General features: G+C 40.7%; 1 non-coding gene across 1 annotated transcript; it reads left to right on the top strand.

Annotated features, from left to right (window-relative positions):
* The first annotated feature begins 8,355 nt into the window (after positions 1-8,355).
* LOC127099433 (small nucleolar RNA R71) lies at positions 8,356-8,462 on the top strand. Its single transcript, XR_007793935.1, has one exon. It is a non-coding gene; the product is annotated as a small nucleolar RNA R71 (small nucleolar RNA).
* Positions 8,463-14,354: the final 5,892 nt, after the last annotated feature.

The raw sequence follows: 14,354 nt of genomic DNA, 5'->3' as shown, positions 1-14,354 counted from the left end.
AGGGGGGTAACCTGAAAAAGACTACTGAGGAGGGGCACTGGTGCCTTCGCCGTCCTGATGTGATGGTCTGGAACGACGGGATCTACTACGATGCTGGTCCCTCCGGTCGAGTCGTGCTGATAAAGCAGCCTGAGCACTCCGAACCTCTCGAAGGTTACCTAAGATGGAACCCTGAGTGGCCTCGACAAGCTGGTAGTGTTGGCTGTTGAACTCTCTCTGACGGTTCTGCTCTAATGAGATATCGTTCAAGGTACGGCAAACGTTGCTATAGGCACGATCCGAAACCAATCGCGATTGTTGCATGAAGCTCATATTGTCCGTCAGCTGCTGTGAAATAGTAGAGAGAAGGCCATCACGCCTTTCTTCTCTAGCTGTCATATCACGCCACATCTCCTCGGTGACATGGAATCCAGGAGCAGTACCTGCAACAGGGTTAGAGGAAGATGGTGCGGTGTGTGACTGTGAAGGACGATGGGGGGACATGTGAGGGATGGGAGACTGCTCTCTCCGATCATACTCATCATCAGTGTCATGTGCCTCCCCATCGGGAATATTAGGAGGAAGTGGACCCAAAACACGTGGAGCATTAAGATCATAGGTCCAGTTCCTTTCATCACGTACGTCAGTACGTCTACTGCATGGTAAAGCAACAGATGGGATAGCTACCCCATGAACCATCAACTCATAACCACCTTCTCTCCTTGCTCGGCACAATTTCATGTCTTTCAGAAATTTTAAATTAATTGTGCGAGGAGGTAGTGGTTCAAGTGTAGCTATCTCATCGTTCAGGCCAAGAGCCCGAGCAATATACGTAACAAGCCCTCCAAAAACAATCGGTCCTGTTTTGTTAGTAAATAAAGTCATATGAGCAAGCATAAACGGGACCGGATTGATGTGGGTTCTAGTGAGGCATCCTTGCAAAAATAGGAGTTCACGAGCATTTACCTTGTTTGGACTTTCCCGGCCAAAAATAGTACATGCCAAAAGAAGTCTAAAAACTCTTATGGCCGGGTTGTGAATGGTCGACGCAAGTATCCCTTCGAAAGAATTAATTGAAGAACTTGAAAGCCTTTGCCAGAAGGTAAATACCTCGGCCGACCACTCCGCATCCAAAGGTGCCTCACAAATTGCACCTTCCCTATGAGGGATTCCTAACAAACCTGCTAGATTGTCGGTACTGAATTCATACTCAATTCCGAACAGTCTAAAAATAACAGTACCAACAGTGCTAGCAGTGTTAGGACTGACAGTGTATATTAAAGAACTCAAAAACTCGGTTGTCAGTCGCTCATAGGTAGGTTCCTGATTAATGAAAATATTATGCAAGCCTAGAAATTCTAATAAATTAAAAACACTATGATAAATACCCAAAGCATACAGACAGTTATCGTCGACGTACCTAGTCGAGAGAATTTCTCGACTTTGAAGCCTCTGAATAATTTTCCGTTGCCTTTCGCCCGGTCTTCCATCACGAAGAAGAAGTCCATTGAACTCCATTGTTGAATGCTCCTTAGGTAGTGAAAATGGTAGAAAAAGTGGTTTATGAGGGAATGATAAAGTTTTGATTTTTTTGGTTTTTTTGATGGATGAAAATGGAAATGGATGTTGGATATGTTTTATGGATGGTGGGTATTTTGGAAATGAGGGAGCTTTAATGGGGTTCAAGGAGGATTTGGAAGGTTGGAAAAATGGGTTTTTGGTGAAGAAAGGGATGAAAATGGTGGAAATGGGGATTCAGCCCCGTACTTGTTGTTGGTACGGTGTGGCGCCCGCCACAGGGCCTATGGCGCCCGCCACAAGGCCAATTCCTGGGCCTTGTGGTTTTGGATCCTCCTTTTGGGCCTTCTTGCACCTTTGTCTTCCGGGGGGTCTGAATAGCGTTTTCTTCTTCTTTTCAAGGCTTGAGGCTTGCATATTTTTTGTAAAGACAAAAATGAAAATATTTTTGTCTTATATTTTTTTTTCTTTGCACGACAAAAAATAAAATAATTAAAGAAACAAAAGAAAAAGAAAAAGTTAACATTAGTGCATAATATGTATATATATAAGAAATTCAGAGTGCATGAAAATATAAAAGCTGCAGTAAAGTAAAATATGTCTGGAAATGCGATAAATAAAATACTAGGGTAATGCTGTCAGGGTAGAATGAGTCATGTGGTAGGCGTCTTTTCCTGGCTTGATCCACGAAACTCAGCTATCTCCCTCCGGAGCTCTTCAATCTCCTGATGTAGAGCATCGGTCTCTGAGGCATGAGTGAGATCAGAAACCTGCATCTGTAACTCTAAGTCTGCCACTTCCTGCTTGAGCAGGGCAGTCTCCTTACGGAGCTCATAAATCTGTGTTTGTAGGTCAGGTGGCTGCAGAGACAAATTGTTAGACATAACAGTGATCTGGGGAGTAAGAGGTGTAGGAGTGTACTCAGCGGCGGGAGGCGATTTCGGCTCTTCGACAGTCTCTCCATAACCCTCTAGAGCATAACTCCAATTTTCAGGATCATGGACACTGGTCATCAGCTGATCTGGTAATGTGAAATAGTGTATCGCTTCGCCGTCGATCAGCAGTCTAAACATGTTGGGCTCAAAAGAAGCCCTCCTCATCAGTCCTCTATCAAGACAAAAATCAATATCCAGGGTGGTGTAGAAGCAGAAGGTCCTGAGGTGCAATAACTTGCGAGACAGACCCAATGCAGTAGCAATCTGTGTAACAATCCCACCGACATGGATGATGCCTACGGATGATCTGGCAACACTAGCCAAGCCCTTTAACAGAAAGTTGCCACAAGCAACAGGGCGAGACTGAGTCGCACAAAACAGTAGGAAAATCTCCTCTTCACTTAGCAGTGTCTCTGTATCTGGAAAACCTAGGAAAGAATGTGCTAGAATCATCTGGAAGTACCTCAATGCAGGGTTGTGGATTACCTGAGAAAACTGGGTAGAAGGATCTTGGCTCCCTCCGCCGGATATTTTAGTCCAAAACTTTTCCACTTCTCTGCTCATAAAATACCCCATCGGTGTATCTGGAATAGCATCAGGAGTAGTCTGGAAACCTAGCAAATCACCAAACTCCTTGTGAGAGAATGAGTAGTCAATCCCGAACAACTTGAAAACAGCGAGTCCATCGGGTCCAGCCCAGGGGTCATAATGAAACGAGCTGAGGAACTCAAGAGTCAAGTTCCTATAAGTGTTGTTCCTGTAGTCAAACTGTTCCCACTGGAGTTGATGGCATAAAAATCTGACGCTTGGCTCTATCCCCAAGGCATCCATGCAGTCATGGTCAGGGTACCTGGTAGGAGCCATAGGGCGTCTCATGTGAACATAGTAACGCTCTCTCTGTGCATCATCTCTAAAGGCCACGTGCATGTCATCAGGGTTCTGCATTCTGTACAAGGTTAGCAAACAAGTCCTGAAAGCACATAAAACATTCAATCGTTAGTCCTGACATAATAATAATAATATAAACAAAATAAAGTAAAAGTAAAAAATAAAAAGTACAAAAAATAAGAAAAACCATGGGTTGCCTCCCATGCAGCGCTTGTTTAACGTCATTAGCTCGACGACCGATATTTAAACATCATTGGAAGGATATGGTGGATCACTCAGAGTATGGCAGGTGTATGTTGTCGGGATGTCACCTCCTTCGTAGGGCTTCAACCTCTGTCCATTGACGATGAACGGTTTACATGTCTGGTTCTTGATTTCAATAGCACCGGATCTCAGGATCTTAGATACTTCGAAAGGGCCAGTCCATCTCGAACGGAGTTTACCTGGAAAAAGTCGTAACCTAGAATCGAACAGGAGAACAGGATCGCCTATTTTGAAGTCTCTTCTTGTGATTCTTTTGTCATGCCAAGCTTTTTTTCTTTCTTTGTATATGATGGCATTTTCGTAGGCAGATTGTCTGAGCTCTTCTAATTTGTGGATGTCAAGGATACGTTTCTCACCAGCTGTCAAGTAATCCAAATTCAAAGTTTTGATGGCCCAATAGGCCTTATGTTCCAATTCAAAAGGTAAGTGACATGATTTTCCATAGACCAGTTGATAAGGGGTTGTTCCTATAGGAGTTTTGAAAGCGGTTCTATAGGCCCATAATGCTTCTTGAAGTTTCTGTGACCAATCCTTTCTAGATATAGAGACAGTCTTCTCGAGGATTTGTTTTATCTCCCTATTAGATACTTCCACTTGTCCATTGGTCTGTGGGTGGTATGGTGTTGCTACTCTATGCTTAACTCCATACTTGCTTAAAAGTTTATCAAATATTCTCGATATGAAGTGCGATCCTCCATCGCTTATGACTAAACGGGGTGTTCCAAACCTGGGAAATATATAATTTTTGAATAATTTGATGACTACTCTGGTGTCGTTTGTGGGTGCGGCGATAGCTTCAATCCATTTAGACACGTAGTCAACAGCTACTAAGATGTACTGATTTCCAAAAGATGGTGGGAACGGTCCCATAAAGTCTATACCCCATACGTCGAAGAGTTCTACTTCTTGGATATTTCTTAACGGCATTTCATTACGTCTTGAAATATTTCCTGTGCGTTGGCATCTATCACACTTGACAATGAAAGCATGGACATCACGCCACATAGTAGGCCAGAATAGGCCAGCTTGAAGAATCTTGGCGTAGGTCTTAGATGTGCTTGCATGTCCACCATAGGGTGCAGAGTGACAATGCTCAATTATATTATTTACCTCTTCTTCTGGAACACAACGGCGGAAAATGCCATCTTTACCTCTCTTGAAAAGAAATGGTTCGTCCCAATAGAAGTTTCTCACATCACTATAGAACTTCTTCTTCCGGTGGTAGTTTAGATCAGGGGGTATGATGTCAGCGGCTAGATAATTAACAAAGTCTGCATACCAAGGTACATCACTTATGGCTAAGGATTTTTGAAAATACTCATGAGGGTCTGGGTTATCTTCTTCAATGGTTTCTAGTTGGGCTATCAGTCTATCATAGGCAAAATCGTCATTTATGGGAACTGGATCAGGTTTCAGGTATTCTAGCCTAGATAGGTGATCAGCTACCACATTATCAGTGCCTTTCTTATCACGGATATCCAAATCAAACTCTTGCAGTAATAGAATCCATCGAAGTAACCTAGGCTTGGCATCCTTTTTGCTTAGTAAGTAACGAATGGCAGCATGGTCGGTATAAACTATAATCTTGGCTCCTACTAGATAAGATCTAAATTTGTCTATTGCAAAAACTACAGCTAGGAGCTCCTTTTCGGTTGTTGCGTAATTGAGCTGTGCAGCGTCTAGGGTTCTACTGGCATAATAAATCACATGTAACTTCTTATCTTTTCTCTGACCTAGAACGGCTCCAACAGCGTAATCACTGGCGTCACACATTATCTCAAACGGTTCTGACCAATCAGGGGGTTTCATTATAGGTGCTGAAGTCAGAGCTTCCTTCAGAAGATTAAATGCTTCAGTACATTTTTCATCGAAGATAAATTCAGCATCTTTCATTAAAAGACCAGTTAAGGGCTTTGTTATTTTGGAGAAATCTTTGATGAAACGTCGGTAAAATCCGGCATGTCCAAGAAAACTTCTTATCTCCCTGATAGTCTTCGGCGGTTTTAGATTCTCTATGACTTCTATTTTTGCTTTATCTACCTCTATACCTTTTTCGGAAACTATATGTCCTAAAACAATCCCTTCGGTGACCATGAAATGACATTTTTCCCAATTTAGCACAAGGTTTACCTCCACACATCTCTCCAGGATTTTCTCAAGGTTGACAAGACAATTTTTGAAATCTGATCCACAAACTGAGAAATCGTCCATAAATACTTCCATAATTCCATCTAAATAATCAGCAAAGATAGACATCATGCAGCGTTGGAAAGTTGCAGGAGCATTACAAAGTCCAAAAGGCATTCTTCTATAGGCAAAAGTTCCAACTGGGCATGTAAAGGTAGTTTTTTCTTGATCTTCGGGGTGAATAGGTATTTGGAAGAATCCTGAATATCCATCTAAATAACAAAAGTAAGAGTGTCTGGCTAGGCGCTCCAACATTTGATCTATGAATGGTAATGGGAAATGGTCCTTCCTAGTTGCTTTATTTAATTTTCTATAATCTATGCACATACGCCAACCTCCATCGGTTCTTTTTGCTACAGGTTCGCCCTTCTCGTTTTGCACGACTGTGATGCCTCCCTTTTTGGGTACTACATGCACAGGACTCACCCATTTACTGTCCGAGATCTGATATATTATACCTGCCTCTAGTAACTTAAGAACTTCAGTCTTAACTACCGCACTCATTATAGGATTTATTCTACGTTGGTGTTCTCTGGAAGGTTTTGAATCTTCTTCAAGCAAAATCCGATGCATGCATACGGATGGGCTTATTCCTTTTAGATCAGAGATCTTATATCCTAAGGCTGAGGGGTACCTACGTAAAACTTCTAATAATTGATCGGTTTCTTTTTGGTTTAAGGTAGCACTGACTATAACTGGACGATTCATATCTTCATCCAGAAATTCATATCTCAGGTTTTTAGGCAGTTCCTTAAGTTTTACGGTCGGTTTCATAGGGCAAGGCATAGGATCTGGGGTAAGAGATAAACATTCGTGAAGGTTATCATCAATGTAGGGTGTTTTATAATTGTCATCTTCCAAAATAAGGGTTGATGGCAATTTTATAGATTTATTTTCTTCTTCTTGTTCTAATTCCCTAATGCATTCTTCGATGATATCTAAGGCATAACAAGAATCTCCTATCACAGGTGCCATAAGAAATTTTGACAATATAAATTCTATCTTCTCTTCACCTACCTCAAAAGTTAGTTTTCCTTTTTTAACATCTATTACGGCTCCAGCAGTCGATAAGAACGGTCTACCTAGGAGGATTGGTATGTCGTCATCTTCTTTAATGTCCATGACAACAAAATCAGTAGGTATAAACAACTGACCCACCCTAACAGGGACGTCTTCAAGTATGCCTATAAGGTATTTAACGGATCTATCGGCTAATTGAAGCGACATCTTAGTAGGTTGTAATTCTCCTAAGTTTAATCTCTCACAAACTGCTAAAGGCATTAAGCTCACACTAGCTCCTAAGTCTAGAAAAGCTTTTTCGATGACATGATTCCCTAAAATACAAGGAATGGAAAAATTTCCGGGATCTTTATCTTTCTTTGCTAACCTATCTTCGGAAATAGAATTACATTCCACGGGTTTCGGATCTTCAAGTCTACGTTTATTCGTAAGTATGTCTTTGAGAAACTTAGCATAAGAAGGTATTTGGGTGATGGCTTCTGTAAAGGGGATTTCTACGTGAAGTTTTTCTATAACCTTAACGAATTTTTGATATTGATTATCGATTTGGGTTTTCTTTAATCTTTGAGGGTATGGTATTGGTGGTTTGTATGGCGGTGGTGGTACATAGGTTTTATTTTTAGGTTCTTCTCCTTTTTCTTGACTTTCCGGGGTTTCAGGCTTCTCTGGTTCCTTTTCCTCACTCCTCTTAGAAGTTTCAGGCTCACTTAATCTAGGGTTTAAAGGCTCCTTATAAGCGGTTCCACTTCGTAGAGTAATGGCATTAGCTTGCCCTTTCGGGTTTTGTTGAGGTTGTCCAGGGAACTGTCCTCCAGGGGTAGTCTGTGGGGCTTGGTTTAACGCTACCTGAGAGATCTGGGTTTCAAGCATCTTATTATGAGTAATGATTTGATCAACCTTGGTTCCTAACTGGGTAATTAGTTCGTTAACATGGACGCTTTGGTTCATGAACTCTTTGTTTTTCTGTTTTTGAGCAACGATGAAATCTTTTACAATTTCTTCAAAGCTCGGGTTTGGCGGTACAGGTTGCATAGGTTGATTTGTTCTAGGGGCTTGGTAACCTTGTTGTCTCGGAGGTGCGGTATTTTGAATAGGGTTATTATTTTTGTAGGAGAAGTTTGGGTGATTCCTCCATCCAGGGTTATATGTGTTAGAAAATGGGTTCCCTTGGGTATAGTTCACTTGCTCAGTGTTGGTTTCATTTAACAGATTGCATTCGGCGGATTGGTGTCCTTGCGTTCCACATATCTCACAATTCGGCGAAACTGCGGCTACAGTATTCGGAGTTGTACACATATGTTCGACTCTAAGGGCCAACGCGTCCATTTTAGCCTGCATCATGTCTATAGAGCTTAGCTCATGTATTCCTCCTTGGGCTTCCTTCTTTTCCACTGTCGCTCGTTCTACTCCCCATGATTGATGGTTTTGAGCCATATCCTCGATAAGGGCACTAGCTTCAGGGTAAGGTTTATTCATCAGTGCGCCACCAGCGGCAGCGTCGATGGTCATCTTAGTGTTATAATGAAGTCCATTATAGAAGGTTTGGATGATTAGCCAATTCTCTAAGCCATGGTGTGGGCATGCTCTTAATAGTTCTTTATATCTCTCCCAGGCTTCGAACAACGACTCTCCTTGGAGTTGGGTAAATCTAGTTATAAGGTTTCGAAGAAGAGCGGTCTTACTTGGGGGAAAATATCTAGCAAGAAAAACTTTCCTAAGGTCATCCCAAGTTGTTATTGAATTGGGTGGAAGGGAATCTAACCATGATAGAGCTTTATCTCTGAGGGAAAAGGGAAATAATCTTAAGCGTATCGCCTCAGGAGAAGCTCCATTGGTTTTAAAGGTGTCTGCTAACTGAAGAAAGTTTTTTAAATGTTGGTTTGGGTTATCAGTAGCGAGACCTGAGAATTGTCTCTGTTGCACTAATTGCAGCAGGGATGGTTTAAGTTCAAAATTATTGGCTGGGATAACGGGGTTTACTATACTGGAACTAGGTTCCTCGTTTGATGGTTGGGCGAAGTCCTTAAGAGGTCTTCGGTTTTGTTCTTCGGCCATAGCTATCCTATTCCTATGGAAAAATAAACGTGCGCGAGCGTAACGTTCAGGTTCAGCTAGAGGGTCTACTAAACTTCCGGCACTGCGAGTCTTTCGCATTGACCGGTGGGTAACAACCTTAGTCTAAACGGTATAACTACAGGGTAATGAAATTTGACGAAATTGGTCCCCGGCAACGGCGCCAAAAACTTGATGCGTGTTTTTCGCAAGTGTACGAATCACGTCAAAGTAATATAAAAGATTATCGAATCCACAGAGACCAAGTGTCAATCTATCAAACCTGTTGTTATGGTGTGTATCTAAGGCAACTATTTTTAAGGGTTTTAATAAGGGTGCAATGGTAAATAAAATTATAATTTTAAATAATAAATAAAGACAGGCTCGAATGTAATTCACGCAATCAATGATAATCCAGTACTTGTTAGTGGAACTACTTATGGGCAATGTTTTCTCCTTTGAAAAGAACTAATTTAACAGGAACTGTCGCTTTCGCGTATTCAGAACCGAGTTGTACTCTCTAATCAACCCCTCCTATTGTCACGGATAAAAAGGTGCGTACTGCGTTAGAGTAGTAAACCTATTTTTAAGAAATATAGTACCTTAACTAAGTTGAAAAGTATTTTAACCTGGACTTCTTAGCAAAAAGAGGTTCTTACGAACCAGAGTTTAAACTTCCTAACGCGTCCGAAAATCGTTTTAAAATCTCTTTTCTTTTTAATCTAAAATCTCCTAATAAACTAGACAAAGCGCTTTTGGCTGTTTTTGAAATAGTTAAAAACAATTACTTGAATTGAAAGATAAAATAGCCCTTAGGTGTTTCCACGAACAATTATACTGATTACTGGTTTAATTACGATCCTCACATTCTAACCTTTATAGAATTAGTTAGACATGATAAAGTAAATATTCTTTTTATAGTTTTTCATAAAAGTAATTTAAAGCGAGTGCGGATAATAAACAAAGTAAAGTGCGAGTGCAGGAAATAAACAACGTAAATGTGCGAGTGCAGGAAATAAACAACGTAAATGTGCGAGTGCAGGAAATAAACAACGTAAATGTGCGAGTGCAGGAAATAAACAACGTAAATGTGCGAGTGCAGGAAATAAACAACGTAAATGTGCGAGTGCAGGAAATAAATAAAAGTAAAATACGAACTTGAATTAAAATGGCGGCAGGATTAACTTCCTCCAGAGTGCTCCAAAAACTCGAACCACAGACAGATTACAGACTCGATCACTCGATTGCAGAGGCACCCCGATGTGGAATGGCAACTGCTTTATAACTGATATATGCCTAGAGAATTCTAATTCTGGATGAAGAAAAACGAAAATCTAAGGTCCTATTTATAGTAAAAACTGAAAGCATGAAATGACAGGGACGCCCCTCCACTAAAAAGTGGAGGTTACTGATTTTGGCCTTGTGGCGCCCGCCACAGGCCTATGGCGCCCGCCATGGTCCCTACAGGGGATGATGGAGTGGGGATCGTGGGTCTTGGCGGTTGAGGAGTGGTCTTGAGACGTGGCCACGTCATGGCTAACCCCATGGCGCCCGCCACGGTGGGTGCCGTAAGTGCAAAACGCTGAATTTCTAGGTTTTCGCCCGTTTTCACTCCTTTTTCGCTCCTTTTCCCGATTCAAGCTCCGATTATTATAAAAACCTGAAAACATAAGAAAACAAAGAAATAACAAAGCAAAACAACAATAAAAGCTAAGAATGCATGCGAAATCGGAGTCAGAAATACGGTGAATTTTAGTGTGATCACACACCACACCATTTTCTTCTTCTGCAGGTACCACTCCTGGCTTTTATATTACGGAGGAGATGTGGCGTGACCACATGGCTAAAGAGCAGAGGCGTGACGACCTACTCTCTACCATCCAACAACAGCTGGCGAATAACATGAGCTTCATGCAAGAATCGCAGCGGAGGACAGACAGGTCCTACGACACTGTTCTCCAGTCTCTGCAAACGATTACATCTACGCAAGCCCGTCAGCAACAATACCACCAGCGACATATGTCACTCATTGAAGCCACTCAAGGTTCCATTTTGGGTAACCTTCGAGAGGTGAGGACCGCTCAGGATGCCCTGCAGGCGAGGATGGATCAGAGAGACCGTCGTCGTACCCGATCCCGTCGTCCACCTCAGGATGGCGAGGGCACCAGTGGTCAGCAATAGGTTGTCAGGTAACTCTTCCCTTATCTTATTTCAAAACATTGAGGACAATGTTCGATTTAAGTGTGGGAGGAGACTCTATCATCTTTTCTTTATTACCTTTCTCGTCTTTCCTTTATCGCTTTTCTTTGCTGTTTTTAGATAGTTTGTTTATTTTTCCTTTAGTTGTTTACTTTTCTTTTTAGTATAATGCATGAGTCTGACGAGTCACCAAATATAGTATATCTTTAGTACAATCTAATCTCCCCATACCTTTAGCCCCACCGAAATTTTTTGCAAAAAGAAAACAGTGTTATTCCGAAAGGTTTCAGGTTTTAAAGACATGTTTTGAGTAAGGATGCGGTGACTTGGGAGAACTTTGCGAAACATCAGTATTATCTCAGCATCATAGACTTCGTAAATATAGGAATCATTCCCGAAACCCCATATACCATGTCCTTAATCATCATTTCCGTATAAGTCCTCAGTAGTTTATCTCAGCAGTCAGCTCTGGCCTACGCATCCTCTACGTAGGGGACCGATGCAAATAAGTGAATGATCCAGTAAAACAAAAAATAAAAGAAAGCAAAAAGGCAACTCCGGTATAGATGACCCTCACAAAGTCATTTAAACCAAAAAATTGTAAAAATTTGCTACAAAAAGAAAAAGAAAAAAACTTACCCACTGTTAGTTGGTTCAGAGGTATCTGGCACTGAAAAAGAAAAAAACTTACCCACATGGTCAACTTTTCAAAGTCAAACTTCCAATTTTGATGAATAAATGGTTGAGGGGCCTAAATTTGATCAGAGGTTGAGATTGCTTCATGGGCAAGGCATAGTCAAAGCACAGTGAAATTAGGGTTTCCTTGGGAAACAATCTTCAAGCCCTTTGGGTTATCTTGATCAAATTGGAAAATTGAGATACTTGGGAAAAATATATGATGATTAGGAACTTTGTGGATCATTTTCATGCTTTTTCTCATCTTCATCTAGCCATGGCATTTGGCTTAGGAGCCTCCTAGGAGCATTGTGGAGCACATGATCACTTGAGCTTCAAAACAAAAAGAGTTATTGACATATTTTTGTCCTTTTGGTTAGTAATCAAATAAGAAAAGCAATAACATATAATACAAGCATGCTTGGTGATCTCAAATCACTCAAACAAGTCTCAACCCTAGGGTTAAGGAGCCAAATATGCTATGATCCTTGAGGCAATGCACTTGTGCAATAACATGATGCCATGAGGGATCTTAGGGTCAAAATTAGGGTTTTACAGTAAGGTGCGATGGGATAATTGTAATATCCAATTGCTAAAACAATGGGTCAAACTTAACTAAATAAATTATAATAAGATTATATGTGTTTAGAAGCAAGAGTCGGAAATGATCCATGTGATGGACTGGAATAAGGAGTTATTCACCCAACTAAAATATTCGAGAGTTGTATTAGATACAATTGGAAGGATGATAACACTGAAATTTACCGTATTTTTGACTTTGATTTCACATGCATTCTAGTTGTTTTATTGTTATTTTGTTGCGTTATTACTATGTTTTTCTTTGTTTTCAGGTTTTTACTTTAATCGGATCCCCGATCGAGAAAAGGAGCGAAAAAGAGCCAAAAACCCTAAAATTCAGCATTTTGTACTTGTGGCTTCCCCCGTGGCTGGCGCCATAGGCCCTACCATGACGTGTCCAAGCTCAACTTCCCTCAACTGCCACGTTCCCCACTACTTCCACTAAGGCGCCTCAGAATGGTCTTGTGGCGGGCGCCATGGCCTTGTGGCGGGCGCCACAAGAGGAAAAGTTTTCCCTCCCATTTTCAAGTTGAAGGGCATCCTTGTCATTTCCATCTTTTTACTTGCTTATAAATAGAAACTCGAAATCACTTTTTCAACCATCCAAACTTAGAACAGAGGCAAACTCAGAGCAACTTTGTTTCACTTAGGCATATATTCAGTATTTTAAAGTGGTAATCGCTTCGCATTGGAGTGTTACCACAATTGTGTAATCAAGTCTGTGATAGAGTCTATAATCGAGTTTGGAGCACTTTGGAAGGAAGTTAATCCTGCCGCCATTTTCATTTCCGCTTTGCAATTTATTCAACCCTCTGATTGGAGCAGGTTTTTATTACTTGTCTTTATCTTATTTATTTTCCCGCACTCGCTTTACTTTTATTTATTTCCTTGCACTCGCTTTACTCTTATTTATTTCCTCACACTCGCTTTAAATTATTTATTTCCTCGCACTCGCTTTACTTTATTTTATTTCTCGCACTCGCTTTACTTTTATTTATTACCCGCTGTAGCACCTCAAATTTGCACCCCCTACTCATGCAAACATTTCATTTGTTAGGTCATTAACATTACATAAGTACATTGCATCTCATCAACTAGAACTGGCATCAAGAGGATTCATCTGTGCAAGAGACCAAGTATTTCCTTGAGATGAAAGCCCCATGATTATTCACAAGAGCTTATATGATCCAAGGGTTCATTTTGAAGCAACTTGACCAAGTGTTAGAGGCTCAAAAGTCCACAGTGCAGTTTCAGGTCATCTGGGGCCCATAAAAGTCAACTGAGGGCTAGGAGGTGGAGAAATGGTTTGAGACACTTCATTCATGTCCAAAAGAGGTTTCTTCATCATGTCAAACACTTATCTTGAAGGATTTGAAGTCAGATCAAAAGTTTCCAAAAATGGAAAGTGGCCTGTAATTTCAAGTTTCCAAAAATGGCAAGTTTCTGGACCAACTTCAACTCAATTTTACAACATCAAAGAAGCTTCTAATGAAATTTTGTCCAACATGAAAGTTGAATATCTTTCTCTCCCATTTCCAAAAAGTCTAAGATCATGAATTTATGATGAATGGTTAAGGAGTTACGATCAAATCATTGCCAAGTGTGATTGAAACTTCAAATTGCCATATCTTTTGAACCAAAACTCCAAATGGAGTGCCTCTTTTTGCATTATTCTCCTTATGACTCATATTTTCCAAATCATTCATTACATGGCATGAAATTTATTCATACAACCATTTGGTCATGCATGCTAATTTTGAAGGGAATTTGTCAAATTCAAAATTGGTTGATCACATGAATATAATTCCAATTCCAATGTGTGCATGGGCTGATTTTGAGTGAATTTGGGCCCTCTTTTGTTACTGTTCACGTAGGATTTCCATGCATGAGGTGAAATGGTAATTTGTGCATACACCTTATATCTTCCTAATCTCCATTAACCTTGTCCTAATGATAATTTTAGAGGGATTAGGAGAGCATATAAAAGCTTAATGGTAACTGTATTGCTGATGACACAAAGTTTCAGATCTAGAAATCCCTCTTCACTCTCAATTTTCT

The sequence above is a fragment of the Lathyrus oleraceus genome, chromosome 6, assembly GCF_024323335.1.
Source record: "Lathyrus oleraceus cultivar Zhongwan6 chromosome 6, CAAS_Psat_ZW6_1.0, whole genome shotgun sequence".
NCBI lineage: Eukaryota > Viridiplantae > Streptophyta > Magnoliopsida > Fabales > Fabaceae > Lathyrus > Lathyrus oleraceus.
This window is presented reverse-complemented; position numbering and strand designations above follow the sequence as displayed.